We start from the raw sequence: 11070 nt of genomic DNA, 5'->3' as shown, positions 1-11070 counted from the left end.
CATTAACTGCAATTTATCAGTTAGATCTTTGTCTTCACTTTCTGGGCAGTAATCTAGTGGAGGGGATTATCTCCCCACTATAGATCTCACCAGATTTTCATTCCATTGATTTCTCTTTCAGTAATTTTCACTGTTTCTGCAGCGTTTCAGTCACACGTCAGGCAATGATTTGGCAGTAGATCAGAAGAAGCCACTGTGGATATTACAAATGACCATCTTCAGTGCAGGCTGAACATCACACAAGATCCATCTGAGCTATTGGCAAGTAAAGCAGGAAAAGTTCTAAATCCAGAAAATTAATGCAAACGTTTTATTGTATTTTTATTGATCCAGTAACAGCAAGTTGCATTTATGTAGCACTGTTAACACAGTAAAACATCCCAGGGATCTTCATGGAAGGGTTAAGAGGAAAGAGAGCCACGAGGTGGAGAGATTTAGGGAGGAAATGTCAGGGATGAAGGCATGGCCGTCCATGGTGGGCTGATTAAAAATGGGGCCAAAATTGGAGAAATGCAGAGGTCAGGATGCCATAGGGCTGAAAAAAGTTACAGAGGTAGAGAAGAGACAGCCCACTGAGAGATTTGAAAACACGGGTGGAAATATTAAGATTGTGGCCTTGCCACGTGTACACCAGGAGCCAATGTGGGCCAGCAAGCATAGTGGGGAATGAAAGAATGGGGCATGGTGTGAGTTGGGCTATCGACAGCAGTGTTTCAGAGCTGTTCAAGTTTATTGAAGTGGGAGGCTGGCCAGGAGGGCATTGGAGCAGTTGTGTTTAGAAATAACAAAGACTTGGATGAGATTCTCAGCCGCTGATGAGCAGATGTGAAGCAAAGGCATAAATCCACCTAAAAGATACAGGGAACAGAATATAAAACTCTGAAAAGAAAATATATGTTACCGTCTTATATAACTTGAATGATCCAAAATTCACTATTTTTAATATAAACTAGCATGCCACCTTGACATTGTTCAAAGTGAGCATGAGAAAGAGCTTTTTTATAACATGTAGATCTGTCAGGCAGGGCCACTGATTTACAAGGGCTGAATTAATAACTATCTGTTTTTATTTCATTATATTCTGGGATTTTTGCCAGCACTTAGGAATGTTTTTTAAAATTCTGGCCACTGACCTGTAAAAATTGTGTATGTAACATATTAACAAATCTTATCTTACTCACATAGGTTAACACCTTTACAATAAAGCGTATAATTCTCATTGTCATTTCATGGGTTCCCTGTACGTGATTTGATGCTACATAATGGGTCTTTTGATCATGAGTGACTGACTGATTTATAAAAAGAAGTCAAACGGTACGACACATGAAAGATTTTCCGTGTTCAGTCATTCTGGTGTAGAGGTTGAATGGTAAAAGGCTACGCACTTGAAACATTTCTCCACCAACATTACATGGCCAGTTTTTTCATTCAATCGATGCAGAACATAGGCCTTCTGATAGAAGTGTTTCAAATCATGAAAGGTTGGGACAAGGTAGATAGAAACAGACTGCTTCTAAGGAGGGACAAGGACAAGGGAACATAGATGTGGGATGAAGTGTATGGAACATAGCAAAGAGAGCAGGAGAGACCTCTTTACACAAAGTGTTGTGAGTCTATGGAATTGATTTCCAGGTTTATGATTGAGACAGAAAATACGTCAATATTCAAGATTAAATTGGTTAGGTGGATGAAGGAAAAGGGGATGTTGGGATATGGGAATGGGGTGGGCGATTAGAACTATTTGTTCCCTTGCTGTATAAACAACAGCACAGATTGGTTGGGAAGAGTGCCCTTTTTACGTGTTGTAATTTCTGTGTGCTGCTAAGAATAAGAGAAGGATGATTTGCTAATTCAAACATGACTGTTCCATTCTTTTTTTAAATTTATTCATTCATGAGATGTGGATGTCACTGGCTAGGCCAACATTTATTGCCCATCTCCAAATACCCTTGAGACGGTGGTGGTGAGTCAACTTCTTGAACCACTGCGGTCCATGTGGTGTAGGTACTGTGGTCTGGTCGCCCTTTAAGGAGCATTTCCTTGAAAGGTTCATGTGATGTGCTGGTCCAATTGGGAGCCAAGTTGGGGAACCACTCAGACTTGCCGGGCTTGTTCCAGCAAAGAACAAAGAACAATACAGCACAGGAACAGGCCCTTCGGCCCTCCAAGCCCGCGCCGCTCCCCGGTCCAGGATTGAATCCTGAATCCAGGATCCCCGCCCAATTTTCCAGCCTATCTACATACCAATATCCTATCCACCGAGCTGTCCCTCACAGCTACGATGCTTTGTTCATTACAACCTATTAACTTACCCCCACCCCCCCATTCCAGACCATGTGATCTCCAGGGAGAGGCGAAAACCCAGAGTGAAAAACCCCAGGGCCAATATGGGGAAAAAAAAATCTGGGAAATTCCTCTCCGACCCCCTGAGGCGATCGAAACGAGTCCAGGAGATCACAATGGCCCCGATCGGAAAATGCTTCCCAACCCTAGTCATTTCCACTTCCACGAACACCATATGAATTCCCTGCCCCCGAGACAGGTTCCCAACTATCCGCAGTCTCACTCTGTACTGGCACCAGCAAGATGATCATAGAATGAAGCCTTGAAACGAGAAACCAGGAACAATTAGCCCGCGCCGCTCCCTGGTCCAAACTAGACCACTCTTTTGTATCCCTCCATTCCCACTCCGTTCATATAGCTGTCTAGATAAGTCTTAAACGTTCCCAGTGTGTCCGCCTCCACCACCTTGCCCGGCAACACATTCCAGGCCCCCACGACCCTCTGTGTGAAATATGTCCTTCTGATATCTGTGTTAAACCTCCCCCCCTTCACCTTGAACCTATTCAAACTTGCAGTTGGAGTGTTGGACCTGTGGAGTTAAGACTCGTTCCTTGCTCTGTAATATGTATAGTTGTTCTGTTAAGAAACCTTTGTTAGTTCATTGACCTGAGTTTGAGCCTTACCTCGCTACACTACATTGGCAATGAGGGTAAATTGATTTGAATTGATTTGATTGATTTGATTTGATTTATTATTGTCACATGTATTAAAGTATTTTTTCTTGTGTGCTATACAGACAAAACATACCGTTCATAGAGAAGGAAATGAGACAGTGCAGAATGTAGTGTTACAGTCATAGCTAGGGTGTAGAGAAAGTTCAACTTAATGCAAGGTAGGTCCATTCAAAAGTCTGACAGCAGCAGGGAAGAAGCTGTTCTTGAGTTGGGTGGTATGTGACTCAGACTTTTGTATCTTTTTCCCAAAGGAAGAAGGTGGAAGAGAGAATGTCCGGGGTGCGTGGGGTCCTTAATTATGCTGGCTGCTTTGCCGAGGCAGCGGGAAGTGTAGACAGAGTTAATGGATGGGAAGCTGGTTTGCGTGATGGATTGGGCTACATTCACGACCTTTTGTAGTTCCTTGCGGTCTTGAGCAGAGCACGAGCCATACCAAGCTGTGATACAACCAGAAAGAATGCTTTCTGTGGTGATCTGTAAAAGTTGGTGAGAGTCGTAGCTGACATGCCAAATTTCCTTAGTCTTCTGAGAAAGTAGAGGCATTGGTGGGCTTTCTTAACCATAGTGTCAGCATGGGGGGACCAGGACAGGTTGTTGGTGATCTGGACACCTAAAAACCTGAAGCTCTCGACCCTTTCAACTTCGTCCCCATTGATGTAGACAGGGACATGTTCTCCTTTACGCTTCCTGAAGTCAATGACAATCTCCTTCATTTTGTTGACATTGAGGGAGAGATTATTGTTGCCGCACCATTAACCAGATTCTCTATCTCATTCCTGTACTCTGTATCGTCATTGTTTGAGATCCGACCCACTACGGTGGTGTCGTCAGCAAACTTGAAAATCGAGTTGGAGGGGAATTTGGCCGCAGTCATAGGTGTATAAAGAGTATAGTAGGAGGATGAGAACACAGCCTTATGGGGCACTGGTGTTGAGGATGATCGTGGAGGAGGTGTTGTTGCCTATCCTTACTGATTGTGGTCTGTGAGTTAGGAAGTTCAGGATCCAGCCACAGAGGGAGGAGCCAAGGCCCAGGCCACGGAGTTTGGAGATGAGTTTTGTGGGAATAATAGTGTTGAAGGCTGAGCTGTAGTCAATAAATAGGAGTCTGACATAGGTGTCCTTGTTACCTAGGTGTTCCAGGGTTGAGTGCAAGGCCTGGGAAATGGCATCTACTGTGGACCTGTTGCGGCGGTAGGCAAACTAGTGGATCCAGGTAGTCCGGGACGCTGGAATTGATTCGTGCCATGACTAACCTTTCTAAGCACTTCATAATGATGGATGTCAAAGCCACCAGCCGATAGTCGCTAAGGCAGGCTGCTTAAATTGGGAGACCTCCATGGCCAGTTACAAATCAAGACCATGCCTTTACTGGATTTAGGCCACAACAGCAAAATGTGAGTTAAGCATACCTTTGATTGGGAAACCGGTGCTTTAAATCCCAACGTGGAACACTGCGGTCAATACATCGACTGTCTCAAATTATTCTTTAGAGGCAACGGAATAGAGGGAGTTCACATCCCTGCCCCAACTCCCCACTAGGGCGGCGTTGCTACAGGAGTTACACGGCGCCCAACCTGGGACAACTAAGATGAAGATGCTGGCACACAGCTACATCTGGTGGCCATGTCTAGACAAGGACATTGAGAGTATGGTCAAGCACTGTGACCTTATGCCAGCTTCAGCAGCAGTTATCCCCGTCAGCCCAGTTACAACCTTGGGGGTGCCTGATCAGCCATGGATGCGGATCCATATTGATTTTACAGGACCCTTTCTAGGTGCCATGTTCCTTATCATTGTTGACAATGATGTATGTGCATGTGATGAGATCCACAGTCACAAAGGCAACAATAGAGAAGTTGCAGCAAATTGTTGTACCTGTGAATTCTCAGATACTTTCGATCAGTTTGCTTACTACAAGGTTTTACCCCGGTGTCCTTATTTGCAAGATGGACAAAGGACAAACACAAGTAAAGGTTCAACAAGTTTATTAATAATAACACTATTAACCCTTAAATTACCCACATAAAACAAGAGGATACCCCAGATTCAAGTATACTACCCGCAAAGATGGTTTGGTTAAACTGCAGGCCCGATTCTCTGAGTCCCTCTGGTCCGTCGTCACGAAGGTGAGTCTCGATGGCAGCTTCTTCCTTCCTTCCTTCTCTGGTCAGTCTTCCAAATGGTCAAGGCCGTCTCCCTCATCGAGTCTTCGCTGCTGGTGTGTCTGAAAATGTGTTCCTTTATCCCCCTGCCTGCTTGCCTTTCCAGAAACTTCTCTGGCTTCCGGCCAATGAGGTCCCAGGAGGGGGTTCCAATACCCAGTGGGTTTCTTGATGTCTGCCTGACAGGACACCAGGGTCCGCCCCCAGGTGTCCCATCTCCATGCTGTTGCTTACATGTAACTGCAGGAACTTTCGGTGATGGAAAGTCTGGCCCGATCTGGGCTTCTAACAATAGGCCGGTGCATTTCAATTGGGTGCAATGATCTTCTGTTAAGTATCAGTAGAGTGTAACGACCTTTGATGGGTGGTTGATGGGTCAGGCCCAGACACATTTGTGTATTTGTACAATTGGCCTGCCTGAGGTTTGACTGTGTTTGATTTTAATATGCCCAATTCTTTCATTTAGGATATCCAATTTTATCAGCCTTAAAACTAGGCCCTGTTTATCACCACAAAATATTTGCCAACCATGGGTTGCTGGAGGTCCTGGTGTCACATAACAGCTCGACTTTCACAAGTGAGGAGTTTAATTTTTTTTTTACAATCAAATGGGGTTCAGCATGTTAAAACAGCATCTTATCATCTGGCATCCAATGGGTTGGCAAAGAAAGTGGTCCAGACCTTTAAGGGATCAATGAAAAAGCAGCCCTAAGACTCCCTGCAAACTAATGTTTTGAGATTTCTAATAGCTTAGTGGATGACCCCTTCCGCCATCACAGGGGTGCCTCTGCTGAATTGTTGATGGGTAGGCAACTTCAGATGCAGCTGAATCTCATGTTTCCAAATTTGGCAGGGAGGATGGCGATAAAGCAGGATGCCCAGAAGACGTGTCATGATTCAAGCAAACCGGAAAAAGCTTTCAGGGTGGGTGACCTGGTTTTCGTAAGGAACTTTGGGAGTGGTCCAATGTGGATCCAGGGAAAGTTGTGGAGAAGACTGGGCCAGTGTCATACATCATCAACGTTCAAGAAAATATGTGGATCATTTATGGGAGGGACAAGTGAGTGTTGCTGTAGAAGAGCGGTCAAGTATTGTAGTGCCGGTAATGGTGGCACCGTACAATGAAAGTGGGGGTGAAGTGCATCCCTCAGCAAGAGAAACAGCCTTGGTAGCATCGGCATGGGAAGACGGCGCTGGCCCAAGCAGTTCATTGTTGGCGGGAAGTCCATCTAGTAGGGAGCAGGAAGAGATTGCTCCAGCAAAGGAAGTCCTGCCCAGAAGCTTCATCACTCCCAGCGAGTTCAGAAATTATCGGACAAACTGGACTTGTAATTAACTGTTTTTGATGCCCTACCACTTTTGGGTTATTTTTGGAAACAACTTATCTGTTGTTCTGTATATAGTTCAAAACTTAAAGATGGAGCGATGTATTGTCGTAGCCCTCAAGGGATAGTTCCCTGAAAGGGTCATGTGACCTGCTGGTCCAATTGGGAGCTGAGTTGAGGAGTCACTCAGATTTGCCTGGGCTTGTTCTAACAGTTGAAGTTTTGGGCCTGTGAAGTTTAGACCTTTCTCCTTGCTCTGGATTGTGTATAATTATTCTGTTAATGGATCTTTGTTAGTTCACTGACCCGGGTTCAAACCTTACCTCACTCCACTACAATTTCACATTCCACCTACCCCAATAACCTTTGACACCCTTTTTAGTCAAGAATCTATTGATCTCTGCCTTAAAGATATTAATTGGTCCTGCCCCCACGCTCTCTAGAGAAGATTCACAATCCTTTGAGAGAAAGAAATTTCTTCTCATCGCGGTCCTAAATGGGAGAATATTTATTTTTAAACTGTGTTCCCTCATTCTTCCATAAGGGAAAACAGCATTCACCCTATCAAGTCCTCCCAGGACCTTTATATGTTTCAATAAAATTACCTCTCAATCTTTAAAACTCTAATGGATACAGTCCCAGGCTATCCACTCTTTCCTCCCATCCCAAGTATCAGTTGAGTGAACCTTTTCTGATTTGCTTCTAATGCACTTATATCCTTACTTGAGACCAAACCTGTACACAGTACTCCAGATGTGGTCTCACCAATACCCTGTACAAATGTAGCAAAATATCTATACTCCTATATTTATTCTCCTTGCAATAAACAACAACATTCCATTTGCCTTCCTTATCACTTGCTGTACCTGCATTCCAACTTTTCCTGATTTATGTACCAGGACACTCAAATCTCTCTGTTCCTCGGAGGTCTGCGGTCTTTCTCCATTTAAATAAAATGCTGCTTTTCTTTTCCTGCCAAAGTGAACAAGTTCACATTTTTCCACATTATACTCCAGCTGCCAAATCTTTGCCCATTCACTTAACCTATCTATGTCCCTTTGCAGATTCTTTATGTCCGTTTCACAACTTACTTCTCTACTTATCTTTGTGTCATCAGCAAATTTAGCTATCAAACATTCAGTCCCTTCATCCAAGTTAAATTGTAACTATGTGAGGTCCCAGCACTGCATTCGACACACCTTACCAACCTGAAAATGGCCCATTTATCACTGCTTTCAGTTTCCTTTTAGCTAATTAATCCTCTATCCATGCTAATATGTTACCCCCAACACTGTGGGTTCTTATTTTGCTTCTGGCAATCTAAGTGCAGCACATCTACAAGTTCCCTTTAATCCGTGTTGCATGTTGCTTCCTCAAAGAATTCCAATAAATTACTCATGATTTCCCTATCCCAAAACTATGTTGACTCTGCCTGATTGCATTGAGATTTTCTAAGTGCCCTGCTATAACCTCCTTAATAATAGATTCACACAATTTCCCTCTGATAAGAGAGCTTGGAGGGCGGCACAGTGGTTAGCACTGCTGTCTCACAGCACCAGGGACCCGGGTTCAATTCCAGCCTTGGGTCACTGTGTGGAGTTTGCACATTCTCCCCGTGTCTGCGTGGGTTTCCTCTGGGTGCTCTGGTTTCCTCCCACAGTCCAGATGTGTGGGTTAGTTGATTGGCCATGCTAAATTGACTCTAGTGTCAGGGGATATGCAGGGTAAATAGGTTACGGGAATTGGGCCTGGGTGAAATTGTGGTCAGTGCAGACTTGATGGGCCAAATGGCCTTCTTCTGCACTGTGGGGATTCTATGAACAAATATGAAGCTATCTGGCCTGTAGTTTCCTGTTTTTTGTTTCCCTTTCATGAATAGAAGAGTCACATTCACTATTTTCCAACCTGATGGGACCTTTCCAGAATCTAAGGAAATTTGGAAAATTAAAAGCAATGCAGCTACAATATAGCCACTTCTTTCATTGTAGGCCTACTCTGCTCATGTGGTGGGATTGCAAAGTGGCGTCATAAGCCACGTAGAGAGGGGATAGTCATTGTCCCTTAGTGGTTCAAGAAAGCAGTTCAACATCACCTTCTCAGGGGACAATAAATGTTGGCCTTACACCATCACCAATCCTGTTGTTCTAGTGAAGGCCCTCACCCTTTCATCCTGATCTTGCCTCTTGAGGGAGAAGAGGATAAAGTTACCTCGCTTGGAGTATATGGCCTCTGTCAGATCCCAGAATACTTTAATGTACTTAATACTGCAATATTTTCATATCTCCTGCTGCCAACTGGAAGGATCTAGAACTGTAAAAGTTGAGGGTAATGGTGGCCTCCACAACCAGTGGGAGAGCTGTTCTCCCCCTGCTGTGGAGCTTCAGGTTGGCTGAAACAACATTGTGATTGCCTCCTTGGTAAATCAGAACTGCTTCAGGCATTGTTCCTGGCACATTCAGTGTGGGAGTATTACTCCCAGAATAGCTATGTCGGTTAGGTCCTTAAATAAAGAACCCTCCTTCTGCTTTCTCCTCATAGAACTTCCCTGTCTCCTCCATGCCATCTCTTGGACATGTTGCAGAATACATACTGCAGCAGCTACCCTCAAAGCTGGGCCATACACTCTTACCTGATTGCTTTCAGAATTGAAACTTCCACAAAACAGCTTCAGGGACTCACTGCAGTGCTTTCAATTCTGCCTTGGGCAAAATCAAAAACATAGCATTGCCTAAATTTGGAATCCTGGCATTGCATCAGCCTGTTAGGTTGTGTGTCCTCAGAATAGTGCTGAACCAAAGACTCCTACCGCCCTTCTTCCTGGCAGGGTGTGCAAGAAACAGCCAGTAAGTATGGCTGGCCACACTACAAAAGTGCACTCTGACAATTTTGCACCCAGTTTACATGTTAATCTACAATATATCAGAAAGGGTTCCATGTCTAAAGCTAAATGACTTTTGGACCCAGCATTTTTGTAAAAGTACAATCAAAAATTGCCTATGTTGGAGATCTGAATCAAAATTGCTGAAAACACTCTGCTGGTGACTCAGCATGTGTAGAGAGCTTGCCTCACTCTTCCACTACCTTTTCTGCACTTGGGTGGCTCTGGATAAGGAGTACATGGCGTTCAATAGTACTCTTCTGTCCCTACTTGGCTTCTGAACACCACAGGACTGTAGTGGATAGTACACATAATATTTTTAAGTTCCCAAGTTTTCTTTATTTTGCTGAGATTTTTTTTACTATTTGTCCCCAAGAGGGATTGCTTCATTAGTTTTCTGTTGGATGACACTGGAGCAATAGTGTCCCTTTAGGATTTTATTTAGAAAATGTACCTGTGGAGAGTCTGCTCTCTTCCATGGCTTTGTTGCACCCGAGACAGCCAGGAGAAAGAATATGCAAAATTCACAATTTGATGCCTTCGGCACCCAAGGGACAATATTATTTAAATTTTATCAGTTTGATTTATTTTATGGTTCATTTTTATATCAAAAAGGCAAAATAGTGCACATGCTGTGTTTGTGACTGCTGGTTAAATGACAATCACCAGGCAAGACTGTTTTCTTCCTGTTGGGGAGCACTTCAGCGGTCATGGGCATTCGGCCTCTGATATTCGGGTAAGCGTTCTCCAAGGCGGCCTTCACGACACACGACAGCACAAAGTTGCTGAGCAGAGACTGATAGCCAGGTTCCGCACACATGAGGACGGCCTCAACCGGGATCTTGGGTTCATGTCACACTATCTGTAACCCCCACAACTTGCCTGGACTTGCAAAATCTCACTGGCTGTCCTGTCTGGAGACAATACACATCTCTTTAACCTGTGCTTAACCCTCTCTCCACTCACATTGTCTGTACCTTTAAGACTTGATTACCTGTAAAGCCTCGCATTCCAACCATTATTCTGTTAATTGAGTTTGTGTCTTTATATGCCGTTTGCTAGCAGATCTCCCACTCACCTGACGAAGGAGCAGCGCTCTGAAAGCTAGTGGCATTTGCTACCAAATAAACCTGTTGGACTTTAACCTGGTGTTATTAGACTCCTTACTGCTGGTTAAACACAGTAAGAACATAGAACATAGAAAGCCACAGCACAAACAGGCCCTTCGGCCCACAAGTTGCGCTGATCATATCCCTACCTCTAGGCCTATCTATAGCCCTCAATCCCATTAAATCCCATGTACTCATCCAGAAGTCTCTTAAAAGACCCCAACGAGTTTGCCTCCACCACCACCGACGTCAGCCGATTCCACTCACCCACCACCCTCTGAGTGAAAAACTTACCCCTGACATCTCCTCTGTACCTACCCCCCAGCACCTTAAACCTGTGTCCTCTCGTAGCAACCATTTCAGCCCTTGGAAATAGCCTCTGAGAGTCTACCCTATCCAGACCTCTCAACATCTTGTAAACCTCTATCAGGTCACCTCTCATCCTTCGTCTCTCCAGGGAGAAGAGACCAAGCTCCCTCAACCTATCCTCATAAGGCATGCCCCCCAATCCAGGCAACATCCTTGTAAATCTCCTCTGCACCCTTTCAATGGCTTCAACATCTTTCCTGTAATGAGG

Source organism: Mustelus asterias, chromosome 11, assembly GCF_964213995.1.
Source record: "Mustelus asterias chromosome 11, sMusAst1.hap1.1, whole genome shotgun sequence".
NCBI lineage: Eukaryota > Metazoa > Chordata > Chondrichthyes > Carcharhiniformes > Triakidae > Mustelus > Mustelus asterias.
This window is presented reverse-complemented; position numbering follows the sequence as displayed.